Here is a 12,875-nt window from a genome sequence, read left to right as displayed (position 1 = left end):
AACTTTTTGTAGCCGTCAGTCATGCATGCTGTAAATTGTGATCTTCAAAGAGACTTTGGCAGATTACATGCAATCTGATGGCCACTCTGAGGGATGGATCCCATTAAGTGTCCCATAAACATCCACTCTCCGCATCAGCGGGACAGGAATAAAACCATGTTAATGCACATTTTATGCATATGTCGAGCATAGGCGAATGCCCGTGTGTCATCTGAAATCGGAAGAGTCTTTATGAATATTCAATCTAGTCCATGAAGTGGAGCGCTGCCCTGAAGGGAATGAAGTGGAGTGGGGAGAAGTGTTTATGATTAGAGCTCAGGAGTTGAGGAAATAAGCCTCCATCATGATGTATACTGTATGTATTATAATAAATCTTACTCGTGCAGACACTGGAGGGCTGGATCAGAATATTTTGAGCGGTAGATGAGATGAAACATTAGGCTCTCCAAAAACAGTTATTCAGACACGATAGCAGGAGAATTGACCTTTTGGGTTGGTCCCTCGATGTTGCTATTGCTGTTGTACGTTCTTCACTGTATAAACAATAGCTTGTATTCTTATTAATCAGGATTAGAAGCTGTAAACTGAGGAAGTGCCAACAAACAAAGCTTCAACCCGAATGATCGAGTCCTTGCGGTCTGAAGCTTGTTTCATTAAAAAGTCAAAGTGTTTTGTTAACTCGTGATCTTTACATGTGGAACATGAAGAACACGAGTTCACTCCATGTTTATTTAATAGAAGATGTTCTCACTGAAATGAAAACAGCGTAAAACATGATGAAGGGTCACAACCACATCCCACCGTTTTTCTACAGACACATTGTTGTGAAATGGATGCAACATCATTAAAGACTGATCCTGTTCTCTTGCAGCAAAGCAGCTCCTGTTCTTGAACCACTTTCGAGTCCTTGTTTGCACCAGTATTGAGCAGAACCACTTAATACATTTCAAGTTTCCTAGTTTTGAAACAGGAAAAAGTAGGGCAGCAAAATAGTACTAAAATATGTTTTTGAAAACATTTTAGGCAGGAAATAGACGATGAACTGTATCCTGGTTCATATTTGATCAGCGCTGCCTTGTTTTACAGTTTAATCAGAGTTTTTCAGCCTCAGTTTTCTCAGTACAGGAACAATTTGGCAAAAGACAAAATGGATATATTTACCATTCTTCAGCTGCATATACTACCAACATTGTAGTAAGAACTTAAGAAAATGTGTTAAATTGCCCGATTTGACATTGTATTGAACTTTGTTGCCCCGAAATGAATGTGACCTTTTAGTTTTTACAGTGCAGTTCACACTCACCTCTTTGATATTCCTGTCATACATGTGAACGTGTGAACGTCCTGAATATCAAGACCTTCTGAGGTCTCACGGGAGAGGTGCTCAGACGGCGATTCTCTGCAGCCTCCAGGCCGATCAGCAAGGCCATGAAGAGGAGCAGCTCGAGGAGGAACTGCTGATTGATTAGCTGTTTACACCAAACAGGTTTGGACTGCGACTGCCGGCCGACCAGATCTGGCCAGATTTACACTCTCCGAAGGGCCGTTCGGGTTATGTATTCATGATGTGCATATTCTTTTGCTCCCAGCATGCAGTTGGCATTCTTACCACTCAACAGCCTTGGTTGAATGGAAAGTGATAATCCCCCGACTGCCGATTTCCTACGAAGCCAACTGGCTCATAACTGCATAAAGACCAGGATGATGCTCGGGAGTATGATTGCATCGGGCTGCTGGGTGGGCTATTGATGAAAAGAGTCAGGGAGAAAGAAAGCGGTCTGCAAGGCAAATACTTTGGTCGAGTCCTTCAATACCTCCCGTCTCCTTCCTTTTGTCTCTCTTCTCTATCTCCTCCTCCTCCTCCCTCTCATCTCGTTCTCTCTGCTGCCCTGCTACCAACACTACTCTGTAATTTAATCCATTTAGTCATGGCTCCAGATCAATATCCATTTTCCTTGGCCTTAGGGAGAGCCTCTTGAATCTGCTTGTTTCAAACAGTGGTAGTGTTGGCCAGCAGGGGCTCCCATGGGCCTGCGGGCTGATACAGATGTAGTACAACACAGCAGCAGAGAAAACAAAGCAAAGCTCACATCTAATCTCTCACGTACCTGCTGCACAAAACACAGCAGTAGGTTTCGAAGAATTATATGCATTTTCTGCGTCTTTACAAACTTTTTGTCGCACTTTGCATCACTTTACATCAAAGGCTCTCCTCGTGATCACAGACGAATGATTCTCTTCCACTCAGATGTTCAAATGCAACGCCTGGCTGGTTAGCAAATGAATGACATCAAATTAGATTCAATTAGGGCTAATTTGATTAGCGGGCCTTGTAAGTGACCAGGAAGAAAGATGGAATTATTATTACTTCTCCCTCCAGGATTGATTTACTGTCGGCACAACGCAGCGTACAGGCATGTCAGACAGGGAGCGGTTAGCTCAACGATACTGCAGTGAAAAGGGTTCAATCACTGCAAACAGCCTGTGCGTCCTGCCAGAGTGTCCTTGAGCAAGATAACAACACGCCATCAGCTGAGAGTCTAAAAGTGACTGTAAGCATTAGTCACTCGCCGCCATTGGCTGAACATTTTCAGCGCACATAACATTGTTAGCTGCCCTACTTCAGTGTAAACTGTCTTTAGCCGGCCCTGTGGCGGCCTGCCACCGGCCAGCTGTACGCTCTGTGGACACTGACAGTGATTCTCCTTCACCTGCTCCACTGCGTTGTGCATTGCCATGTTTTATAAATAACCGTGTTAAATATTCATCCGTCAGCATTTGCATCCAAAGTATTTTGTACTTCACAGCTGAGTTTCATAAAGTCAAAAGGACAAGCAAACAATCTACGCAACTATTTACTGCCACTGTGATAAATACAAGGTGTGTGTGTGTGAAATAAGACGGGAAAATAGGTCACAGATATGTCAGTGTCATGTTTAATGGATGTCTGAATGGACAATAATGTATGTTATTTACACATTTTTTAGTTTATGTCAGTGTTTCTATGCAGGCTCAGAGGAAACATTCATTCAGCAACAGGATTAAGATAAATGATACCTGCACCAGTCAATATTCATAAATCTAATTAAAGGGTCTCTGTGGAAGCAGGTCGTTAGTTTATGTTGGCAGACTCCATTTCAAAACTAATATTAGCTACTGTTGCCCTCTGTTAGCTGAGAAAATCCAATCCCAGTCCTTCACAAAGAAATCCAAAGTCAAACAACTTAAACAAATCGTCCACAGGCTCGTACAGGCAACCGAGAGAGAGACGGGGAGGGTTTCTTCAGCTTTCACGTCACGTTACAATCCGCTCACATACGGACAAATCATTACATAGAGCCCCTTTAAACTGAGAAGAGCATTCTGTTTTTCATGCTTCATTTTCCAGAAAAGTGTTTGAGCTACTGTGATTATTATTTTTTTTTCCCTTCAAAGTGTTTTTGAGAGTTTTGTTCCTTTATTAGAGCGGCGACAGTGATGTGCAACAAAGATCCACGGCTGGAATCGAACCACAGATGTTGTTATCACGTGGTTAAACGCCATGAACAACTCTGACAGTAAAAGGTCATTTCGGTGACAGCGAGTGCACGTGAGGTGAAAAGGTTGTTACACTCTGTTTTTGTTTGTTTTTGTTTCCCCCCAATTCGGAAAGTCTAAATTTGGACTATGACTCGATGAATTTTTCATATAACCTCACCTCCAACTTAGGACTTGAATTTTTTATCAGGGTCCTCATCACCTCAAACATATGGTTCTCATCCATACATGCATATAAAAGTAGTTGCAAATGTCTGCCTCTTAAGAGCGTTCCTGGCTGTCACAGAGACTATTTGTGCATTTATCACTTCGCCTCATAAGAAAATCACATTTTCGTGCTTTTTCTTGTCCGTGTTCTGAAGCTCACTCTTCTCCTCTGTTCGTGTAATGTTTCATGATGTTTAACCTGAATTATTCTGGGTTTATTTTCACTTTACTTGATTCCTGACCCAGTTTTGTTCAATTTCTGCTCTAATACAACAGGCACACACAGTTCTAGAGTTGGTAAGCGCAACTGACTGTTGAAGTTGAATTATTTCAGAAGGATGAGGACTCTTCAAAACTACCGAGCCGCTACACATCTGGTCAAAAGTGAGTTGCCTCATGTAATTAATGTGATTTTGGTGTGGTGAAGCTACCTTTACGTCACAGGTTCAATTATTGCTTGCTTTAGATTTCAATAAAAGTATTAACTAGTGCAGTGCCCGTTGAGAACATGATGTTCGGCACAGACTATGTGGTGATGTGAAATGTCTACGGATCCGGTCTTAAGCCTCCTGAACTGCTCACAGACTCATCGGGCCGCTCTGATAATATCAGCCATGTTTGATATTTATGATTTAAAATCTGGATGATTACATCGGTACTTTCTGAGAACATCCATTGACAGAGGCATCCTGAAGCATCAAACGGTGCGGCCAAAGCAATGGTAAACACTCCAGCCCTCGAGGCTAACGTTATCTAGCATACTACTGTTAGGAGAGTCTTAAAAATGGCACCTCCAGTTCTCACTGAAGAGGAGAAAAAACCTGTGTTGACTGCGTCTCCTCAGTCATCCAGTCTTGTTAAAACTTCTGCTTTTGTTTTGTCCACACTGCAACATGTTACTACAGCAAGTTGTAGCCTCGCACTAATCTGTTTTTTTTTATTTTTTACGTCTACTTCCCCATGAGATCACATGGGAGGGATCATGTGTGCAGACAGACACAGATTCTTTGCTTTATAGTTAAATAATAGACATAGGACAGTCACACAGCAAAAAAGAGATCCTGTAAACAATCAATATCATGTTTTTTTTCTTTTAAAATGAAAGCTGAATGGAGATTTTGTGAGTAGATGCTGCATTTTTCCATTTTGCGAAGGTTACCCGAAGGCAGAGTGCACTATCTACATTTTTGTAAGTAGCCAAAAAAAGTGTAAAATGAAGGAAACCTGTGCATCTCTTATGCAGTTTGCCACCCAGCCTGAAAACTTCTCAATTTTGCTACCTTTGTAGTTACTGCTCCCTGTCAAAATGCTGAAAATGACAAAATGTCGTGCCAGAAGGAGCCTTCCACAGTCTTTCTTCTCATCAGGAGCAGCAAGAACAATCCTAAACCCCCTCACTTCAGTTCTTTCTTGTACACGAACACACACAACACGATGAATCCAGAGTGAAGGTGCAAAATCTGCAGTTTTACCCGTAATGATCGGGGAAGATTACCAGCAAACAGGGAGGAGAGAAGTCTCACAAATCACTTCTTTTCCAGCCTCAGAGGCAAACACGAAACTGCCTCAAGTATCCCAAATTGTTTCTATCGGGAAGCTGTCTTTGCAATCAAGTGTCTGTCTGCTTATCTCCCCTACAGAAATGTCTGTTGTTCTCTTCTGTCAGTCAATATGCGCCCATGGTGACATTGAAAAACCCATCATCTGTTACCATCTCATTCATGCATATAATGGTGTTTAACACAAGGACTCGGCTCTTGTTCGAAATGAGCAAAAACCCGTCTTTGTCGAAGTCTACGCGGGAGAACGCTCCCCACTGTTGGGCATTGTTCTTTCTTTGCTTAATTTTCTCCTTTGACAAAGATTTGAGTTTGTCAGCTCTCTGCTAAATGAGAATACTCAAAACAAAAACCCAAAAGCATTCCCGGGCACATTTTTAGTCGCTCTCAGAAAAATTCCCTGACTTTTTTATAGCCACGCTGTCAAGTCATGCTTCTCTGAGGAGGTCGTCTGACTGAGGTTTCCAATATAAAGAAGTAACATATTTCAGGAACATCGTCTCTTTCTAAAAATAAGAACGAGCCGGTGAAACCAGGTTAGAACAAAAACCTCCTATAGCGACACTTTTGAAATCTGAGGTAGTCATGACAGAAAGCTGAATACTAGAGTGCTATCTTGCCTTTTACTCCGGCAACAAGTGAAATTGCTTCTAAAAATGTGCTCAATATAGAGTCAAGGGCAGAGTCTATTTTTAAGGAAGGAAAGGATTCGTACTTTGTAAAATTCTTTGATGTTGAAAAGTTTAAAAGGCTAAAAGCCTTTGGCTAAGCACTGTGTATCTACAGATGAAGGCAGATTTAGCCTGGCAATAAACTTTTGCACATAAAAGAATGACTTTTTTGAGAGATTTGAGACAGTAGGCGAGAAGAAAAGCAACGTGATAACAGGAAGACGCTCTTGTAGTATTTTGTACCTTGAGAATGTGCAGAGTCTTCTGTTATAAATGGATTTTCCCTCCACTATCAGCAGTGATTAATGTCCTTATGCTCAACGTGTGTTCTTAATCTATCTTAAAGTTCTGCGTGAGCCGTCTAATAATGGAAGTGGATTGTCTTACAGTGGCACTTCGCTCAGAATAAATTCCTCGACTCTCAGCTGAATATAGCATGCCTGATTGATTCATGACTACCAATATCATTACTATCATTACGACGTACATCTCCAGTACTCTCTGGATATGGAGCTTGCCAAGGGCAGCTATTATAGCGCTGTTACATTGAGAGTGACCTGCCTGTGAACCGTCAGCGTTATCGCTGGATTAATTAAGGGGCCGGTGTACTCCATCAGAGGTGCTTGTCAGATGGAAACCGTCCCCCTCTCACTCACATCCTGACGTCGGATTAAAGGCTCATTTCATCTCCTTCTTCATACAAAAATAGATAGTACAACCGGTAGAGGACGCCACTCAGAGTCAAATTGGTCTTACACGGACCTCCATTTGTCCTTCGCATATCTGCAGAGTAACCTGCTAACTGCCGCTAACTGTTGCTGCTCTTCACTAGTTAACTCAGTTAGCCGTGCAGCTAGCAGTTTGAACTGGGAGCTTGGGGACCAGGGGAGTGTTGGTGTTTTTACACCGCTAGCACAGGAGCTTTGAACCAGGCTAGCTGGTAAGCATCAAACTCTAGTGGGTATCTCTGCAACACGCAGACAACATAAAGTCAAAACTGCTATTTATTCACATTCTGTTGATCATTTTAGTTGATTATTGAATGTTTTTCAACTAAAATTCTTTCATATTTAAAGGAAGCTGTATCCAACCATTTACGAGCCTTCTCATCCTCGCTCTTCTTGGCTCTCTGCTTCTTTTGCTCACTTATTTGATTTGTCTTTTCTTCCCTTTGAATTAAAGTGTCCCTTCTTCATTTTCTCCCAATGAACCTTTGATAATAGATTGTTAGATATTAGATTAAATTGAAAATTTTTGGTCTTTTTTTTATTATATTCTGAGCCAACTGCAATAAAACTGGGAATGTGTTAAATCTGTCACTGGCCATTGTCATCATCACCCCCCTGATGGGAAACATGGAGCCGTGCCCATTGTTTTCACTGAGAGCAGCACAGAGAGCTTCAACCTAACACACGAAGCTTTGCGTGCCTCTGGCTTCAACACAAACATTTACCCCTCCGTGCATACGTACACATACATGTGCACACACGTGCATGCATGCATATGAATACACTGCAGGTGAACACACAGGGTATCATGCCATCGTATCTTGTCTTCCATACAAATAAAGGACCTTCAGTTGGATTCCACGGTGCGCTTTGATTCTGATCTTTCCAGCATGCTGATATTATCTGATAAATGTATCTTTATCCTTATGAGGCCGGCAGCAGTTGTTGTGGCACATGATGCCACGCAGCGTGATAGAAAAGAATGAGCAATCCCTTATCAGAGCAGACCAAAAAATATTTTCCTTTTGAAAAGGATGCAGTATAGATGCTGTAATAACATCACTGATAACTGGTTTTTGAAGGTGAGAATTTATGGCAACAATGCTGGAACGTCCTGCTCGAGATTGATTGCTCTCTGTTTTACATTGTCACAACAATGCATCTTGTTTAAAGGCATCTGCTGGCTGTCACCACTTCTTCAAGCCTTCAGATTTAGATTTCTATCTTCAGACTGCCGTCCCAAATCCATTTTTTTTTTTTTAAGCATATCCAGATTGTATCCTGATTAATCTTAGGAAGTCTGGACAGCAAAAACCCACATGAAATGGGATTTTAGATTGCTACTAATGCATATCAGTCTGGATGATTTCAGATTGTCTCTTGGATTCATACGATTTATATTGGATCTCTAGTATATTTCTCATGCTTTTTTTCATTGGAACCAGCGTATGTAGTGACCAACGCTAACATCATTATCACAGTGCTTGGTTATGTTTAGGTGACAAAAATCCTTGGTTATGTTTAGGGAACTCAAGTACTTGGTTATGTTTAGGCGACAAAAATCCTTGGTTATGTTTAGGGAACTAAAATACTTGGTTATGTTTAGGGAACTGAAATACATGATTAGGTTTGGGGAACTAAAAAACTTGGTTATGTTTAGGGAACTAAAGTACTTGGTTATGTTTAGGGAACTAAAATACTTGGTTATGTTTACGGAACTAAAGTACTTGGTTATTTTTAGGGAACTAAAATACATGATTAGGTTTGGCGAACTAAAATACTTGGTTAAGTTTAGGGAACTAAAATACTTGGTTATGTTTAGGGAACTAAACTAATTGGTTATGTTTAGGGAACTAACGTACTTGGTTATGTTTAGGGAACTAAAATACATGATTAGGTTTGGCGAACTAAAATACTTGGTTATGTTTAGGGATCTAAAATACTTGGTTAGGGTTAGGGAACTAAAGTACTTGGTTATGTTTAGGAAACCATAATACGAGATTAGATTTAGGGAACTAATATGCTTGGTTAGGTTTAGGGAACTAAAATACTTGGTTAGGTTTAGGGAATTAAAATACTTGGTGTGGTTTAGGAAAACATGGTTTGGGTTATAGACCCTTTCACAGTGTTAAAGACATGTGCGTATTTTTCCAGTCTTTTCCCCAGAGTTGCTTGGCTGTGACATGACAAAACCTTAATTGGTTTGGTTTAAATGATTCTGAAACAACATTAACTATGATGTTCTGAGAACAACACCAACAGGACGATATCAGATCGTGTGGATTATCACAGTCATTAGGATTCATTATCGCAGGACGATTAACGATTAATTAATTCATGATAATCATGATGTCAGGAGATCACCAAAGTCATTAGGATTCATCGTCTGGAAACCTGGAATGTCTGCACCAGATTTCATTGCAGTGCATCCAATAATTGTTGAGACATCACACTAAAACCCACCGACCATCATTGCCAACAATAGAACGTGCCTCCAGTGTGGCTAAATGCCAGTAAGCCACTCTACAGCGGGAGATGATTGCCAGATCCTTTCACTGTGGGGAACTTCATGTCGATTTTCCCATAACCTACAGATGTTGCAGATGCTATTGATAACAGGGTATTTGAGGATTTTCACAGAATAACCCAGTGAGATTACCAACTAAACCCAGTTAGACGCTGAGAAAGGATTGAATCTCTACCCTCCAGTCTCTCCGTCTCGCTCCCCTCCTCTCTAACACTGATGGATATCCAGCGCTACGTCTTCACTCAGCCATGCACACTTGCCCTCCCATTTCCCTGCTGAGGGGTCATCTCCGTTCGTGTCTGTTGGAAAGCTCTCACAGGAGCCGCGTCTTTGCCGTTCTGAACCAACAGCAGGTAGTTCTGCTGTTGACTCCATGGAAGTGATTTATTTCATCCCTCGACTTTGAAACATCTTTTACAATGAGGTAGCATTTGAAGAATGAGACACCCGTGTGAGGTAGCTCCAAAATAATGTAAAAATAACACTGCCTGTAGCCTGTACTGAATTTGTCTCGGGGTTATTTCAAAATCTAAACACTGTACATGATGCTGGCCTGTGAATGACCTCTTGTTGTTTTCGTCTTCTGAGCATATCTTGATACAGTCCATTATATCATCGGATTTTCTGCTTATCCAGTGATGTAGGGTATGAATTCTCACATTTCGGGGCTGTGAAAATGAAAGCTTGGATGAATGGCATCCCCGCTTGGGGAACAGATGACCTTAGAGGTTAGCATCAGAGCATTCTTGTCCATGACTCTCGGGTTAACGTCCTCCTAGACTCTCAAAGGAGAAAAACACAGGCCGAATAATGTACTGTGGGATTTCAGAGAATGAACCATAAGACTGTCATTGAGGGCTGTACATTCTCAGGCAAACAGGGATGTGTATAACACATTTTAATGGCGTTATGAGAGGCTGATATGGTGTTTTTGTATTTGTGCTTTTTTTTCCTGATTTGTTTTGAAGCCAAACAGCCCTTTTTGAAGGTAATAGCTTCCTAGGTTGATTAACTTTATTCGATCTTTGCCCAGTGGCCTCGTTCTCCGTCTCCGTAATGCCAGCTGATCAAGTGGGAACTGCAGGGCACCAAATTGCAGAGAGAGGATAATGATTTATAGACTGGAGTGGTGAGAAAAGTGGTTTTAGGACTTGCGCAGTGTTATTAAAAATGTCAATTGCAGACCTGGGGACACAGAGCAGGTGGAAAGAACGTCACGAACACTCACAAGAATCCTGAAAAGGCATCTGTGTGTCAAACAATTTAAGAGGAAACAACCCATACACACAGACTCATGAGAACGTCGCACTCCAGTGTGTGTGTTTACTGTACTGCGCTGTCTCCCTGTGACTTGCACAGTGTGCATGTCTTTGTTTGAGAAGAGTGTTCATGAGTCACCACTGTCTTTAGCCCGGGGCTCAGCAGCCAGCCAGCTGAAGGAGGGGATGCATGTTTTATTTTAGTCGCTCTAATATGCCGTGAAGACATCATTATCTTGAAACATGTTGTATTCCAGAGCCTCTATTGTCTGAAATGGCACAGAAGATGTGGATAACTGTTTCATCCTCATCACAGTCATAGAGATCATTAGATGTGCAATTCAACGTGCTTCATTAGATGTGGCTTTTGTTATTGCCAGCTAAGCAGTGTGTGGCAGTGTGAGCCCTCCTCGGCGAGAGGAGGACGTTATCTCTTTTGTCATGCACATACCAGCGCTGCCCATAGGGAAGAGGTGAGCATGCAAGGAACTTGGCTGATTGAGGGCACAGGGCACAGAGGCGCGCTGTGCGCGGCTACGGTTGCCTGTGAATACTAAGGATGCCTCACAAGAGACCCTTTTGTCAGCATTGACTCCCTTTGAGAGGAGTCATGAATAGCACAGAGTGTGTGAGATCTTTTCTACATTCCTCCCATATCATCAACATTTCCTATCGGATTTTTTTATAACCTCTGCGGATCCCAAGAGTTCCTATTTACCTCACACTTCCGAGTCAAAGAACACAATGAAAACACTTTGTGGCTTTTATGGCTTGGTAAATGATCATCAGTAAGATATTTTCCTTCAAATATATCACAGAAAATCAATGTAATGTATTGACTTTGGCATCAAAATAAGTTTTTCCCTGCTGTCAAGTGTTTCCACTTTGGCCTCGACTGGATTTGTGACTGTAAAATATGTGCATGAAAGTCTATTAGAGATGAAGCTTCTGGTCAGGCAGAAGTTACAGATGATAAATAGGAGAAGCATCCAGAGGGACATCCTAAATATGCTGCTACACTCAGCAATGGAATGTAACTAAGTACGTTTACTCGAGCACTGTACTTAAGTACAATTTTGAGGTACTTTACTTGAGTATTTCAATTATCTGCTACTTTAAACTTCCGCTCCAGTACATTTTGGTAGCAAATATATTACTTTTTACTCCACTACATTTATCTGAAAACTTTAGTTACTTGTTACTTTACAGATTACATTACTGCAGCAGAGCCAAAGCAGCTCATTTTTGAATTGGACCTGTTGTGCTTTTTTGTTTTCTTCCTTCCCTTCAGCTCCTCTCTCCCACAGAAAACACTGCTCCTGAAACGCCTCGTCACTAGTTCAATTCTGTGACTTTGTGACATCACATTATGTCACTGTGTCACACATTTGCATAAATTATGCCTGGCGGTTAGTTTGGCATGTACGAATTGATTAAGCACAGCTGCTCTGTTGTTGTTAGCACTGGCTCAGGCGTGTGTGAGCTGACCAATCAGAGGTATTTGGGAGGGGGGGCCTTAAAGAGACAGGAGCTAAGACAGAGCGTCTCAGACAGAGGGTGAATACAGAGCTGTAGCACTGGACAGTATGAGAAAACTGATGTGTTATTTGAACATTAAAGCATGTAAACCTGTTCTAATAGTAACCCATTTAATTATTAACCTGAAGATGAGCAGAATATGTCTCCTTTAAATTCATTTTATCAGCAACTGGATTAAAAAAACACAGTACAACAACAGTAATCAGAAAATCCATAGTATACATTAATAGATAGATAGATAGATCTCAGCTCAACTCGGTGACCCCAGCCTCCTGCACACAAACTCTCTTAGACAAGCACACACCAACAAAAAAAAGGAGGAATCCCGACTCTCCCTCCTGTAAAATGGAGCAGCCACCCAGTGCGTCAGTAACCTGATTACCCCAGCTGTCAGTCTGAATAAGGCCAGGCTTTCGGATCCTCGCGTCCTCTGATCCTCAGTACGGGACAGAGTCGGTCCTCCTGAAGAGTCTGGAAACAACCTCAGGACAGAACAGACACAGAAACACACAGCAGAGAGAGCAGCAGGGATACAAGTCAGCAGGTAAGAAGAGGCAGGAATGAGGAGTTTATTGACTTCAGATGATTGTGATGAGTTTGACTTTTTAGCCATCAGACATTAGGCTTATGTGCTTCTTTACCGAACTGGTTTGACCACGTTAGATACATGACCTGATAAGAAAAGCAGACTGTCTGAGGAGGAGAAAGTGTAGGATTTTCAAAAGAGTCACAGTTGAGAGGCTAAAGGAGGGGGCAGCCAGCCACTAAGGGGAGGGCAACAGGATACAACTAGTGGGTGGACCTTGATGATTGTTGCTGTGCACAACAAGTCTCTCACTTACATGCTC

The 12,875-nt window shown here is 41.7% G+C and overlaps 1 protein-coding gene across 1 annotated transcript in view; it reads left to right on the top strand.

Moving 5' to 3' along the window:
- The first annotated feature begins 12,554 nt into the window (after positions 1 to 12,554).
- Positions 12,555 to 12,875, top strand: part of anks1ab (ankyrin repeat and sterile alpha motif domain containing 1Ab) — a 45,523-nt gene continuing 45,202 nt past the window's right edge. Inside the window, exon 1 of the transcript XR_014622352.1 lies at positions 12,555 to 12,571. The gene's annotated coding sequence lies outside the window, so the exon portion shown is untranslated. The remainder of the gene's footprint in view (positions 12,572 to 12,875) is intronic.

This window comes from Pagrus pagrus (assembly GCF_965226575.1).
Source record: "Pagrus pagrus genome assembly, chromosome: 3".
In the NCBI taxonomy this organism is placed as follows: Eukaryota; Metazoa; Chordata; class Actinopteri; order Spariformes; family Sparidae; genus Pagrus; species Pagrus pagrus.
Note: the sequence above shows the minus strand (reverse complement) of the source record. Positions and strands in the feature narration are given on the sequence as shown.